This window comes from Lissotriton vulgaris, chromosome 6 (genome assembly GCF_964263255.1).
Source record: "Lissotriton vulgaris chromosome 6, aLisVul1.2, whole genome shotgun sequence".
NCBI lineage: Eukaryota > Metazoa > Chordata > Amphibia > Caudata > Salamandridae > Lissotriton > Lissotriton vulgaris.
The window spans coordinates 1010924050-1010940174 of NC_141694.1; the positions used below are offsets into that span (position 1 = coordinate 1010924050).

At 43.2% G+C, this 16125-nt stretch overlaps 1 protein-coding gene across 1 annotated transcript in view; it reads right to left on the bottom strand.

Moving 5' to 3' along the window:
• LOC147708350 (uncharacterized) overlaps positions 1 to 16125 on the bottom strand; it is a 361159-nt gene that overhangs the window by 218296 nt on the left and 126738 nt on the right. The window lies entirely within an intron of this gene.

Consider the following 16125-nt stretch of genomic DNA (forward strand, 5'->3'; position numbering starts at 1 on the left):
AAATTGAGTCAGATAGGTGGCGCTGAGCTTCTGGTAAATAGTCGGCCCTCGGCCATAAGACTATATTGCCACCCTTATCTGCACTCATGACAACTATTTCATTTTTTATGCGCAATTTATTCATCAGTGCCCAGTAACTTTTTAATTGATAACTACATTTTTTGTTATGAGAATTCACAGACAAGTTTAGGTTTTTAAGATCATCTATGACCATTTCACTAAAAACATCCACAGTCTTTTGGCATCATTGGACAAAAAGAGGAAGGGGGATGAAATGGACTGGCAGCCGCCAGTCCTGTGTTAGTCTCTTCTATTTGTGTAGAGTCCATGTCAGTTGCTGTATTGCCTGAATCTTCTCTGGCTAGTGAATGTAACAAACGTAAGGTGGAGAGGTCTCCTGCTTGGAGGTGGTGTTGTCGATGTGAGGCAAGTCGGGCGGTTTGTTAAGCTTAAGTTTTCTTAAGTTTGATCTTGCGTATGAACTTCTAAACATCAATACAAGATTGCTTATAACAGAAGTTCAATTCCAGGCAAAAAGATAGTCTCAAGGCTAGCAGCTGTGTTTCAGCTTTAGTTAATGTGGAATCGGTAAAATTGATGATAGTATTGTCCGGCTGATTTATCGATTCCATCGCCGCGCTCCTCTTCCCCTGTTTGATGTGTTGGAGCTGTTACCGGCGTCTCTCCTTCTGACATTGGCTTGAGTTGCGGCTGTTTGCTGCAGGTTCCTTGGGTGTAATGTCGATCGCCTGTCCATTGTTAAAAAATTCAACTCCTGCCCAAGAGTGTGTTTAATCACCGTTTGCGTTTGAACTTGGCGAAGGAAACTACTGCCATCATTCGAATCGCCACTTGTTAGAGAGATAGCATCCAAATCACTCTGAGCTGTGCTGATATCTCTCCCACTGGGTACTGCTGTTGAGGATACCTGATTAGTTAAAGCTTTCCTCTTGATACTGTCAAATTTGCGGGAGAATGTAAATACCCTTCCTACTGCATAATCGTCCCGGTCCCGGGCAAATTTGAAAGCTTTACGGGTTTTAATAGTGTCCTCAGGTTGTTTTAAGTTTTATCAAGATATCCGCTCAACCCTTAGAGACCATTTCATTTTGATCACTAGCTTCAAGAGTGCTGATCAATTCATCAATCTCTATAAGGATTCTGTCCCTGTCAATCTCGGCATATTTAATAAGAATGTTCACCATGTTCATTGATGCCTGAAAGTCATTTGTTGCCCACTCCGAAAGCATATCTGGATGGGGGTCATCGAAAGTCGGTGTAATCATTACTCGTAACCCACGTGGCACCTTTCAAACATCCCAGTATTTCTCTAAAGATTTTTTCTCCCACCATTTTGTTATTTCATTTTTCTGAAGTTTTTCCAGTTTTCTTAGTAAGCCCCTGATATCATTAAGGTTAGTACCGCTGGGCTGTCTATCAATTTCACAATTGACAGCCAGTAGATTAACAAAGAGCTCCTCACCTGCAGCCTCCCGGTCACACAGCGCATCTTGGGCTAACATTATTAATGGTGAAAATGGCAGCTACTGTGCAAAACCCACTCAATTCAAATGTCCCTTTGGAAGTTCTTAATCACTGAATCTCCCAACCTGTCGATGTTCTTTCAACGTTCGTTTCTCCTTACCAGTCAATGCGGTTGATATCCGGGGTCCTCCGACTCCACGACACCTAACAGCAGACAGTCGGTAAACACAGAGATATTTCTAAACGTAGGTTTGTCGAGAACAGGGGGCGTGGCTGGCTTACTCCTTCAGAGTTGATTATATATATCCAACACAAACTTCTTTAGACAAGAAGACTACGACAAACCAATTGGAGGAAAAAGGTGCTTTAATGTTTCAAGGAGTATGCAGCAGTTGCCATATTCATCACTTACGCATTTTATCTCCCTCTGAAGTCTTAATCACTGGTGTGCTTCTCCTTTCAAAATGACCATGTGATAATAGGTCAGTAAACCTCATTTTAAATGTGTAGGTATTGATCATATTGTCTCTTTAGAATGCGCACTGCAAAGTTTCTCTTTATACACAGCAGCTTGTTTTGAAGCGTTTCAGTTCATACCTTTAGCCGCCAAATTATTGTTTTCCAATATAGTACACATAAATCAGCTTCATGATAAGAGCTCCTGCTTAGTTTCTATTTCTCCTTTAATGCCCGCAGAAGCCTCCAAAATGCAAGCAGGAAACAGTGCTCATGCTTCCTCCCTTGCCCTTCACCAATCCGATTTGTTTGTAGGAAAATCCTTTCTTCTTTCATTGTGGAGAAGGACGGGTCAGGCTTGCCTCATTAAATCCAGTCCCAGAATCTCCGTGAAAGGCAGCCCAGGACCCTGGGAGGGCGGGTCGGCATAAGGGGCGCAGAGGATCCACTTTAAATCTAATACAAACTTCTTTAGACAAGAAGATGCCAACAAACTAAATGGAGGAAAAGCACAGGTTACTTACCTTCGGTGACGATTTATCTGTAAGAGACATTAGTTAGTGATAGATTGCTTACTTTAGAATTACCCCCAGGCATCAGACTGGATCCGGAAAGGTTTCATCAACAGTACCCCTGCGCGTCGGAAGGTGGTGTTGTGCAGTTTCACATCCATCGTAGGCATCGTGATCGCCGGAATGCAGAGCCATGCAAGATACTGACCACTGGTGCATTGAAACTAGGGCCCTGAAAGGGAGGAATTAGTTAGTTACCTGTACACTATAGTTCTCCAGTATTATCTTTCATAGATTCACATGCTTGTATCTTCCCCGTCGTCATGGTGGGAGTCTCACGGTAACAGAATGACCAAAGCAGTATCATAGAGAATAAAACTGCATAGAAAAGCCCATAGGGACTGTAGTATTTGGTAACCAGACCTCCTCATTGTTTGGTCCAAAAGTTAGCCAATCAGCATTGCTGCCCTGCCCTCACACTCCCCAGCAGAAGCTTCCTGCCTCAGATTTCCAACCGCCTTCGTGTGAGAAAGGAGTCTCCCTGAGCTCTGCTCAGTTTGCTGTTCCTGAGTGAACTATTGACCTTTTACTTCTACTGTTTTTTCTTCTGGATTAAGGTATTGTGTGTACCTATTTTCTTCATAATGGCTGAAAGCTCTAAAAAGAGGCTTTTCAGGCCTTGCAGATCCTGTGGAAAGGCCAGGCTTTTCTCTGAAGATCCTCACATCCTCACATCCTCACACCTTTTCATACCTATAGAGATTTGCCATTAAAAAACCATTGAAATTCACTGAAAAAAACATAGGTTTCCCACCAGTTATAGTTAGGAATTAGTATTTAAAAAACCTATTAAATTCACTGAAAAAACCATAGGTTTCACACCAGTTATAGTTATCTGGAAATTTTACTCACATAAAACCATTGAAATTCCCACGTTATAGTTAGTTGGACTCACTATAACTTGCGCGTGCAATGCACTGCTGATGACGTCACATATTACATCACTCATGACATGGTCAGTGACATCACTCATGACATCACTGATGACACCATCCTTGTGACAGAGTGACAGACCTCCTTTCACTGTAATGTAACTCTTGAAACACATATTCAAAAATAGAAACTTAAATTTTCAAAAAAATGGACATACCAATTGAGGTTCCGTGACGATTCGAACCCGTGTTTTCAACATTGTCGTAAACTCATAATTTTGGTACCAGTGAACCGCAAATGATCCATTTAGCATATCCTGGTGTTTTTGCTATGCTACGAGCAAGAGCACTCTTGTTATAAACACATTTCTGTTTCACCCATGGCATCCATTTTAGATTATGGCAGCCATTTTGTATTCTTGCCCTCACATAGTCAATGGACACACAGTGACCTCTGATCAAATCATTACACTTAAGGACACGTAGGCCTTAACCGGCGATTCACCTTACTAGTGACACGTGCACCTTAGGACAGAAACGCTGTGGCCGCATGACTCGGCAAAAGCTGCCTCCTCTGCCTGAGGCCAGTCCTGCTATACTGGTTCTCGTGTTCATTGGCCTGATCATGATTAGGCGGCCGAAGCTGGTAGCCTTGCTCTTTTACGACCCACAAACATCTCTTATCCTGCTTTTCTATCTTCTGCACCTGGCTCTGCTCCTTTCCTTCTGGGCCTTTATTAGGGGGAGGTAACGAAATTTACGATGAGGCGGTCCGGCTCTTGAATGAAAAGTTGACATGGGATTATGATGGAACAGTGGGAACCCCTCGTTCGTAATGTTTTGACATCAGATATTGTGGACGACTCTTGTGTAACGCCAAATATTTATTGTTTAGGACACGAAGGTTTAGAAATGTACTAGCATGTGAAGAATGTTGCCCCAAGCTGAATAATTCGTATTTAAGGAGCAACCCACTTTGTACAATTCGAACAGGCTCCTAGATTCTGCCCGTGTGTAGTATCTGTGACTTCTGTGTCCCTGCAGTAATAAACCTTTGGTCTTTGACGCCACCATCGAGAAGCCTGTGTTTCTGTTTATTTGTGCACCGAGACAGGTAGAACTCCGGGGTCTTCGGGTGTTGTCCCTGACACCTCTGGACGGTACCAAAAAGTCCAGAACTCCAATTGGCGCCCAACGTGGGACGACGTCATTCGGTACCGGTCCAAAAGCCTGAAGAGTTCGAGAAGCTTCGTGTGAAGATTCCAGAGGGAGGCGCCCCACTTCATCGATCCCGATATATCGCAAAAGTGGCCCGACGTTCTCTTCCACGAGGGTTCCCGTTCCGACGGTGGTCCGCTGCCTTGACTGTCGCCCTGTCTTGGACCCGAGGTGCAGACCTTAGTACGGCGAGACGAGACGGGTTTCTCCTTGGTGACGTCTTCAGTGCCTCAGTTAAGTATTAAGTGGTTGCTAGTTGTTTGGTTACTTCGTAAGGGTTTGCTCCTGTTTGGATAATCCTTTTAGTTCTTGGTTTGGTTTGGTTTCGTAAGATTATCACTGGTTGTTCTAGTTACGATAATCATTTGGTTTAGTTCGGGTATCGATACATTTGTTCGATTTGGTAGGCCTAAGTTCTTAGTTCGAGCGCGCATCCTTGTTTGTGTTTGTTCTGTGTTCCGGATTATAAAATGGTAAGTCGGAAAAATTGTATGTTGTCGTGTTTTGGTTGCAACAGGGATTCCCGGTTAGAGGACTCATGTCTGGTTCCTCCGATTGGAACTCCTCTTTATGATCTTTATTGTAAGTTCGGTGTGGGTCCTATCTCTTATAACGAGGTATGGATCCGATATACGGAGAAAGATGGTGTCCTTAGTTGGCCACTACATGGTAGTTTTGAACCTGAAATTCTTGATAATTTAGAAATGAAATTGTTTAAGAAGAAAGTCCGGCCGGCAATGTTTGATTCTTTCTGTTATTGGCGAAAAGAATCCAAACAGAGAGAGACTAAAAAGTTAAAGAAGGAACAAAAAGAGCAAGAGTTGACTTTAGAGCAGTCTGCCAAGCAGCTGCAACTCAATGAATCTGAGAAAGCGATAGAGGTGGCCAATAGAGAGCGTAATTTAGCAATAGACAAGTGCTATCCTGCCTTGCCATCGAGTACAGCTAAGATAGTAGAGGACCCTGAAAAGGATCCCCTGTTGTCTTACCTATTGAGGTCACCCCCACCGTATGCACAGGGTGCTACGGCTCCACCTTTACCGAATGTTCAATTACCGGTTGCTGGACAGCCTGGTATACCTGCACCTGCTCCCCTGAATCAAGCTCCTGTACTTCCTGTGGTCAATATTAATGTTCCTCCGGCACCCCCTCTTCCAGGGTTTCCAGCTCCTCTGCCTATGCCTGTACCACTGATACCTGTTGTTTCACAAGCTACTTTGCCTGCTACCTCTACTGTTGCTGTTTCTTCTGTCCCGACTACTACTCTCCTCCAGACTTCTGCAAGTTATATGACTCCGCTTTCTGTTCGTCGGAGAATCACTGATTCTGTCACTAATATTCTATCTCCCTTTTACAAAACCTTGATTAGGAGTCCTGTCTCTGACTCCGTTCAGAGACGTAGTCAGCTTCCTAGTAGTGAAGAACGTGGAATATTAGACTCCACTGCCCTTAGGTGGATTTCGAAAGTTGGAAGATATAGTGTGCGAGATGTATTAGATACATTCATGCAATGGAAGGAACCGACACAGCGCTATGTGTTTGATGTCAAGTGTTCTCTTTTACGTGAAGAATGGGAAGAGAGCGAATCTGAACAAGTACCAGATGAATTAATCCAAGTTCAACAAAAATTTGCTGCAGGTATGATAGTTGGACAGGAGATAAAAGAAGCAATGGAATTAATTTTAGATTTTAGATTCGATCCTTCCCTCCGTTCACCAAGAGATTTAGAGAAGCGTAGTACGAAACAAGGTCGACAATATCCTATGAGGGAGGTTCCTCCAATATGGCGCGAAGCTGTGCAAGCTAATGCGGCCCTTGGTATTGCAGCCGCTCCGGCCCAATTCCAGAGAGTGTGGATACACATTCCATGGAAACGAGCTGAAGTGTTAGCAGTGAAACAGGCCTTGCCAGATCCACGTAAAAATCCAGCTGGATATTACAAAGAGTTGGCGCAAACAGTTGAAGCTTGCGTAATGAATTTAGCGGACATTGACATGTTATTTGGCAATGTAGTACCTCAACCAATTTGGGCTAAAATTCGTAAAGAAAATCATCCAGTTGCCTTAGGTGGTGATTGGGCAGCTATAATAGCTGCTGATGGTCAACAAATAGGTGGTTCTAAACCTGAACCTCTAATTGCTAATTTGCCTGGTAGAATAATCGATTTAATGAAAACTCTGATGCCAGCATTGCGCGTTAACTGGGACAAGTTATCCGCTTGCAAGCAGAAAAAGGACGAAAGTGTCTCCGACTTTTTCACAAGGTTTGAAGAAACTTTCGTAGTTCACAGTGGTCAGGATATGAGCACGGAAGGAGGACAGAGACTATTTGTCGATGAATTTGTGCACAATTTATTACCAGAGCTTAGTAATAAATTGAAAGATTCTGAAAGTGCGTGGGCTGTCTCTACGACTGCGCAAATACTTGCAACTGCCCAGTACTATGAAAATAGGGATAAAGAAGAGAAGGAAAAGTCAGATAAGAAAACAAAAGATTTGAAAACTAAAGTTCTTTTGCAGCAGGCATATCCGCCTTGCACGAATCAGACTAATACACAGCAAGGGCCATATCAGAGGACAGACTATGGTTCTCAGAGACCACAATACCAATGGAATCAGTGTGCTTACTGCAAAAAGGAAGGTCATTATAAGAATGAGTGTCCAGTATTAGCACAAAATAATGCTGCAGCAGCTCAGAGAGGTCGTGGTGGTTCTACGCAAAATTCTAGAGGTCGAGGACGAGGTGCTATGCCTCCACAAACGAATGATCGTCTTTCTAATTATTTTGATCAGCGAAATGGACAGACTGCACAACCAACTAGATCTCAACAGTATCATGTTGAGGATTACAGTGAAATTAACGAGGAATTTCAGCAAAATGAGTACTAGGACAGCCATGGACAAAGAGAGGGAGTAGTATCAGTTCCAGTAGATCAGAGTGGGCCTTATGTCGCAGTAGCAACATCAGGTGTAGTCGAACCATTTCTGTTGGATACTGGTGCAGCAAAAAGTTCTATCATACATGCGAAACTCCCTGGCGCACCTTTGTCTGGCTTAACAAATGTTTCAGTAGGTTTTTCAGGCGCCCCTGTTCACAACCCGGTATCTGGTCCTTTGTCTATTTCTGTTGGACCTCGTCAATTGAAAGCACCCCTGATTTTGACGACTGGTTGTAATGAAAATCTGCTTGGTTTAGACTTGTTAAAATGCCTGTACGCGACTTTGTACTGTTCTCCGGCAGGAGTACAGCTTACATTGGGTAAGAGAATCATCTCCCCGATGTACTTAACGATGGATGCGCTCCCACTGGAGCTGCGTTCTCTCCCTGATACTCTTTGGGCGACTGGTCCTAACGACGTTGGTCTCTTGGAAATTCCTCCATATGTAGTTACTTTGAAAGCAAATGTCAAATTTCCACGAATTCCACAATACAAAATTTCTAGTGAAGGTGAACGTGCGCTTTTATTGATAGTGCAAGATTTGATTAAGAAAGATGTAGTAGAAGAAACTAGAGGAAATGTCTGTAACAGTCCTGTACTGCCAATTTTAAAACGCACTGATCCTTCAAAGCCTCCAGTCTATAGATTTGTGATCGACCTTAGAGAGGTTAACAAAATTGTGATCCCACAGTTTCCTGTGGTTCCGGACATTACTGCATTGTTAACGTTGATTCCTGCCACAAACACAGACGGTTCTCAGTCATCGACTTGAAGAATGCCTTTTTCAGCATTCCGATAGCCGAAGAAAGCAGAGATATTTTCGGCTTCTCTTTAGGAGGCCGAACCTTCAGGTTTAAACGTGCTCTACAGGGCTATTGTGAAAGCCCATCCATCTACAGCCAGGCATTGAAAAGTCAGTTAGATTCCTTTATACTTCCTCCTGGTTCTGCTCTAGTGCAATATGTCGATGATCTTCTAGTGGCTGCCGATGACAAGGAAACTTGCAAAGCAGCTACAATTTCCCTATTGCATCATTTGTCTAATTTAAATCACAAGGTGTCACCTTCAAAAATGCAAAACTGTTGTCAAGAAGTGACCTACCTAGGTCATCTCTTGTCAAAGGAGGGAAGAAGGTTGACCCCAGAGAGAATAAAAGCAATTACGCAGATGAATGTTCCTAACACACAGAGAGAAGTGCGTGCCTTTTTAGGTATTACCTCATACTGTAGGCAATGGATCCCGAATTTTTCTCTTTTTGCAAAACCATTGGTGGCCTTGACTGGGAAAGGTGTTCCGAGTCCGGTGCCATGGTCTGCCGAATGTCAGCAAAGTTTTTCTGAGTTACGAAATGCATTGTGTTCAGCTCCTGTATTGGGTACACCCGACTACAGTAAGCCATTTACACTCTATGTCCATGAGAGAGAAGGTTGCGCGTTGAGTGTTCTGACGCAACGATTTGGTGATAAACAACGCCCTTGTGCGTATTTTTCATCAACATTAGATCTGGTAGCCAGAGCGTTGCCTAGTTGCTTGAGAGCTACAGCCGCAGCTGCAGCGTCCATTCGACAATCTGCTGGTTTGGTCATGAACAACATGCTAGTGGTCATGGTTCCTCATGCCGTGGACACGCTCATGAACCGAACCAAGACACAACATCTTACCAGTGCTAAATTATCAGGCTATGAACTGACACTACTTGCAAGTCATATTCAGATCAAAAGATGCAATGTCTTGAATCCAGCAACATTGTTGCCGACTAGTCAGGAGTCGAGTGATTCAGAACCTCATGACTGTTGTTTCAGAACCGAGGAAGAGACCAAGGGACGGATTGATCTTAAAGACACTCCGTTACCAGATCCAGATGGCACGTTGTATGTGGACGGGTCTTGTTTTAAATTGGAGAATGGTGATGTGACAGCTGCTTACGCAGTAACGACTTTGAGTACGATTGTGGAGACTGCAAGAGTGAGTCAGAATTCTGCCCAAGCTGCAGAATTAATCGCATTGACTAGAGCGTGTGTTTTAGCTAAGGGAAAGAGAGTGAATGTGTTCACAGATAGTCAGTACGCGTTCGGCGTAGCACATAGTTTTGGCCGGTTGTGGAAGGAAAGAGGTTTCATTACGTCCCATGGGACTAAGATCCAGCATGGTCAGCTAGTCAATGACTTGTTGGAATCTCTAACCTTACCGACTGAAGTTGCGATTGTGAAGTGCAGTGCTCATCGAGCAATCACGGATGATGTTGGTCGTGGAAATGCCTTTGCTGATGAGACAGCTAAACAGACAGCTAGGAATACGATGAGTAGAATGTATGTTGCAACGTCTGCAAGATGGATTACTGACTCTGGAATGTGTGAGGACACAGTGGAAAGTGTGAAAGCAATTCAGGAAGAAGCGACTGATGAGGAAAAGCTTGCATGGAAAGAGAATATGGGTAAACTGGACTCGAGTGGATGTTGGATTGATTTGTCAGAGCAGCAGCGTTGGATGCTGCCTGATGCGTATGTGCTTGCGGTAGTAACGATGGCGCATGGAGCAGCGCACATCAGTTCTAAAGGGATTCTTAAGATGTTGGCTCCAGTCTGGAAGAATGATGGAATTAGTAAGTGTGCAGAAAGAGTGGTGAGAAATTGCATGATATGCCTGATGCATAATCCTGGCAAGGGAATCCCCACACCCGCTGGTCACTTCGCTCCTCCTTCTTGCCCCTTCGAAGTGATTCAGTTAGACTTCAGCCACATGGATCGTTGCAATAATCTTAAGTACGTCCTAGTGTTAGTCTGTGCTTTTTCAAGGTGGATCGAAGCATATCCACTAAAGGACAACACTGCCTTGTCCACTGCCAAAATCCTTCTCAAGGAATATTTCCCCAGGTACGGTATGCCACGGATTGTATGGTCAGATAACGGAAGTGAGTTCGTAGGGAAAGTTATGCAGAGTGTGTGTGCAGGTTTGTCAATAAAACAAAAGTTTCACAGTGCGAATCACCCCCAGTCTGCTGGTTTAGTTGAGGGCTACAATGGCACCCTCAAGCTGAAACTGGCCAAGATACAAGCCTCCACGGGCTTGTCCTGGCCAGACGCACTACCTTTGGCTCTGTTATCCACAAGAGCGACTGTACATTCTCGAGTAGGGCTTAGCCCTTACGAGATTGTATTCGGTCGACCTGCAAACGTTTGGGGGGTACCTAGACCGAAAGAATTCAAGCAACTGGAATATCCAATGTTAATCGATTACCTTTTTGACTTGACTGCTAAATTGAGTCTCATTCACCAACAGGTTTTCGATGCATTGCCAAAGCCACCGGAAAGTCCAGGTCATCAGCTGAAGTCCAGTGACCAAGTCGTCATCAGAAACTTTGGACGGACCAGAAATCTCCAACCGAAATTCGTCGGACCATTCCAGGTCCTGTTGGCGACAAGGACTGCTATACGTGTGGCTGGCAGAAAGAACTGGATCCATGCGACGCACGCAAAACGTGTACCCCTTCCACTTCCTTATGATAACTGGGTGAAAAAAGGAATTGGTGCTTCTGAAACCGAACCAGTTCCTAGATACATTCCTTTCAGCGATGCAGAACTGATTACTGATTCAGCGAACTCTGACTCCCCTTCTGAAACTGCTCCTTTGATTTCTGAACACTTGTCCTCTGCATCAAACGAACATTTGCCATCTGCGAACTCGAACATTGTGACCCCTGATGAAAATAGACTGTTTCCAGATCAAACTACTCCAGGAAAATTGAGATACAACTTACGTTCTCACTCAAAGGACAAATAAAGCAGGAAACTGCATTTTTTTCACATTTGATCTATCACATTACCTCCAGCCAGGAAGCTTGCTATTCATGTTTTGTATTTCTTTGTTTGTTTTTGTTGTTTCTGTTGCCTTGCCGTCTGGGTAGCCGTAGGGACGTGGCTTTGTGCCTAGTTGAATCTGCGGGGGCCAGACACAAGGTCGGTCTTTCTGTTAGTTCTGGGAACTCCCAGGGCTGATAGAGGCATTTTCAACTACGTACACATCATCAGTGGTCGCGAGCGGTTGTAGAAGATGGAGCTTCCTGGGCTGCACCGAGAGAATGTAATTTACGTTTGCAGAAATAGACTCTACAAAATTCTCCATAACAAATGTTTTCTGATGCAATGTGCAATTACGTTTTTGATTGTTTTAATAACGTTGGTGGGTGGAATTGTCTTTGGTGTTCTTTTAATTTTGTCACCGATAACAGCTACAGTACCTCCCCTTAATCTTGTTTCTCCTACTACTGTTTCTTTGCATTCCTTTCATCCGTTCCCCGAGCATGAGCAAGCTAGACGCACAGAATTTATAAATAACACTTTTGTACAGCTCTTGCATCAACACCAACTGGTAGTTAACACAACAGACTGCTGGGTATGTGGTTTGATACCACACACCATGGATAAAGGCATTCCCTACCTGGTCTTGCCTTTTAGCTATAATGGATCATGTCGGGCCTTCCAAACTGTATTTGTCTATGCTCTCGAAACATATCCCCCGCGCCCTCCACGCTCCGCTAAGTATACATCTGTTAATAAAGCCTTGATAAAGGGAATAACTGACATGGTTAGAGACGTCAATAACTCACCATCTGTCCCTAGAGATGAACTACGAGTTTATCTGAGTTGGAATTCTACGGAGCACAAGAGCTCCACTCCAGTCTGGGTCGTACCTCACCGAGGTCAATTCTGCTTGCAAGGTAATGGGCGAAATCCGAGAGCTCGGCTAGGGAAGAGTGACTGTGTTGAAACTTACGTATATCCGTCAAACTCTTCCCCTGCCTTCCTCACTGCTAAGGGTACCTACTTCATCTGTCAGGATAGGGCATATACATGGCTGCCTGCTGACTTTTCAGGTTCATGTTATATTGCTCGACTGCTGCCTCCGACATACACGGCTTCCCCAGATTATCACAAGACCAGAGTAGCAAGAGGTGTTTTCAGCAAAGAAGATACCGCTGGTCAGGAAGCCGGAGACTTCTTCAAAGGTTTCCTTCCGTTCTGGGGGCCTATGGCCAATAGTAGAAATCTTCGTCAGCTAACACGGGTAGTTGAATCTACTATTACAGAAACTGCTGGTGCCCTTAGTAATTTAACAGCTGAGCTTCAGGCGGATCGTCTCATGACGTTGCAGAATCGTATGGTTCTTGACGTAATACTTGCAGATCGAGGTGGGGTATGCAGAATGATCCAATCGAGCTGCTGTGTTTTTATACCCAATAATGCTCCGACTGTATACGAAGCGATCTCTAAGCTACACAAGATTTCCGACTCTATTCACGTAGACAAGGGAACTTGGTCCTTAATGGAATGGCTTTGGACTCTACTATCAGCGTGGGGATGGAAGGTTCTGATGGTCGTTGGTATTATCCTAGTATTCCTGTTCTCGTGCTGCCTTATTATCCAATGTGGTCCTGCTCTGTGTAGCCTCTGTGCTGCAACCTGTTTCAGAAAACCACCTGTGTTTGGAGGCAAGGTACGGGAAAGGATGATGATGCAACAGCATATCACTGACCTGATGAACATCGAGATAGAATCTGACATAGACTGAGTAATTGCCTATGTAAGGGCAAAAGGAGGGTCTGAGGTTCCGTGACGATTTGAACCCGTGTTTTCAACATTGTCGTAAACTCATAATTTTGGTACCAGTGAACCGCAAATGATCCATTTAGCATATCCTGGTGTTTTCGCTATGCTACGAGCAAGAGCACTCTTGTTATAAACACATTTCTGTTTCACCCATGGCATCCATTTTAGATGATGGCAGCCATTTTGTATTCTTGCCCTCACATAGTCAATGGACACACAGTGACCTCTGATCAAATCATTACACTTAAGGACACGTAGGCCTTAACCGGCGATTCGCCTTACTAGTGACACGTGCACCTTAGGACAGAAACGCTGTGGCCGCATGACTCGGCAAAAGCTGCCTCCTCTGCCTGAGGCCAGTCCTGCTATACTGGTTCTCGTGTTCATTGGCCTGATCATGATTAGGCGGCCGAAGCTGGTAGCCTTGCCCTTTTACGACCCACAAACATCTCTTATCCTGCTTTTCTATCTTCTGCACATGGCTCTGCTCCTTTCCTTCTGGGCCTTTATTAGGGGGAGGTAACGAAATTTACGATGAGGCGGTCCGGCTCTTGAATGAAAAGTTGACATGGGATTATGATGGAACAGTGGGAACCCCTCGTTCGTAATGTTTTGACATCAGATATTGTGGACGACTCTTGTGTAACGCCAAATATTTATTGTTTAGGACACGAAGGTTTAGAAATGTACTAGCATGTGAAGAATGTTGCCCCAAGCTGAATAATTCGTATTTAAGGAGCAACCCACTTTGTACAATTCGAACAGGCTCCTAGTTTCTGCCCGTGTGTAGTATCTGTGACTTCTGTGTCCCTGCAGTAATAAACCTTTGGTCTTTGACGCCACCATCGAGAAGCCCATGTTTCTGTTTATTTGTGCACCGAGACAGGTAGAACTCCGGGGTCTTCGGGTGTTGTCCCTGACACCTCTGGACGGTACCAAAAAGTCCAGAACTCCACCATATCAGTTACAAAAAACAATTCAGTAATTCCACCATCTATATACACATCCACTCATTCACCAACAGTTCTATATAATCACTCATACGTATACTTACTCATCATATGTAGTGATACACCTATACATACTGTTACACACCGATAGTCATCCGTAAGTTACTCACACACATACTCACACATGCAACTAAACTATTGAACATCCATTTATTTGCATATAGAGCTGTACACACACTACCACCTTACTTCTATGGAAATGTACACATATTTACTCTCTTAAACAATCACTTATAGAAACATATTCTTATTTAAACAGGAACTCTTACAATCTCTTACTCTCACATATACTCACTTATATGCATCAATATTCACATATTCTAGATTAAAACATATGTAGTTACTGATAAAGACACTAGCGAGACAGTCATTCATTCACTAACATACACATATACACACTATTCAACCATACAGTCCTGCACATATGCAGTCTTCAAAATAAATGTTTGTATCATTGTTTCACTTTGTGTATAAGTGGCTGCATGGGTTGGTGAGTAGCTACATGTGTGTGTATATGGGTTATTAGATGTTTTTTTTAGTATCAGTATGAGTGTCTGTATGGTTTGGTGGGGGTATTACTTAGCACATAGATGCATCAATGGCTGACTCACTGTTAGTATGTGTTTTGAAGACAGCTTATGTGCAGGACTGTATGGGTGGATGAGTGTGTATGTGTGTGTTAGTGAGTGAATGACTGTCTCACTAGTGTCTTTATCAGTAACTACATATGTTTTAATCTAGTATATGTGAGTATTGATGTATATAAGTAAATGTGAGAGTGAGAGATTGTAAGAGTTCCTGTTTAAATAAGTATGTGTTTCTATAAGTGATTTTTTAAGAGAGTAAGTATGTGTAAGTTTCCTTAGAAGAAAGGTGGTAGCGTGTGTATAGCTGTATATGCAAATAAATGGATGTTTAATAGTTTATTTGCATGTGTGAGTATGTGTGTGAGTAACCTTTGGATGACTGTCGGTGTGTAACAGGATGTATAGGTGTATCACTACATATGATGAGTGAGTATATGTATGAGTGACTATATAGAACTGTTGGTGAATGAGTGGATGTGTATATAGATGGCGGAATTACTGAATTGGTTGTTGTAACTGGTATGGGTATCTCCATGTTTTTGAAAATGTTAGTTTCTATTTTTGAATATGTGTTTCAAGGGTTACATTACACTGAAAGGATGTCTGTCACTCTGTCACAAGGATGGTGTCATCAGTGATGTCATGAGTGATGTCACTGACCATGTCATGAGTGATGTAATATCTGACATCATCAGCAGTGCATTGCAGGCGCGCAAGTTATAGTGAGTCCAACTAACTATAACGTGGGAATTTCAATGGTTTTATGTCAGTAAAATTTCCAGGTAACTATAACTGGTGTGAAACCTATGGTTTTTTCAGTGAATTTAATAGGTTTTTTAAATGCTAATTTCTAACTATAACTGGTGTGAAACCTATGGTTTTTTCAGTGAATTTCATAGGTTTTTTAAATGCTAATTCCTTTCTATATCGAGTTTGTAACCTACGATTTTTTTTATTTGCTGTTTTGTCTGAGTATTAATTAGTATTATTTTTTTTATAATAATATTTTTAATTTTTTTTTAATCATTTTTTTCTTGGGGCGCTCTGGGTCCGCGCACCGGTAAGCTCTCCGGAAAGCGCACCCAGAGCGCTACTTGCGTTCGTGTAAAAAAATATGAATGAAAAGTAAATAATAATGCAAGACATTTAGTACCATACATATAAAAGCAATTTATTTCAATAAGGAAATGAAAATAATTTTGCATTTCCGTGAAACTATCAAAACGTCACTTAGGCGCGCCGCGTAAGCGCCCCCGAAAGCGCCTACGTTCGCGCCGCGTATGCGCCCCCAGAAGCGCCTACGTTCGCGCCACGTATGCGGAGTGCAGGATCTGTCACACAGTCCTGTCACGGGCTGACCCCACTAAGAAATATTCTTTTG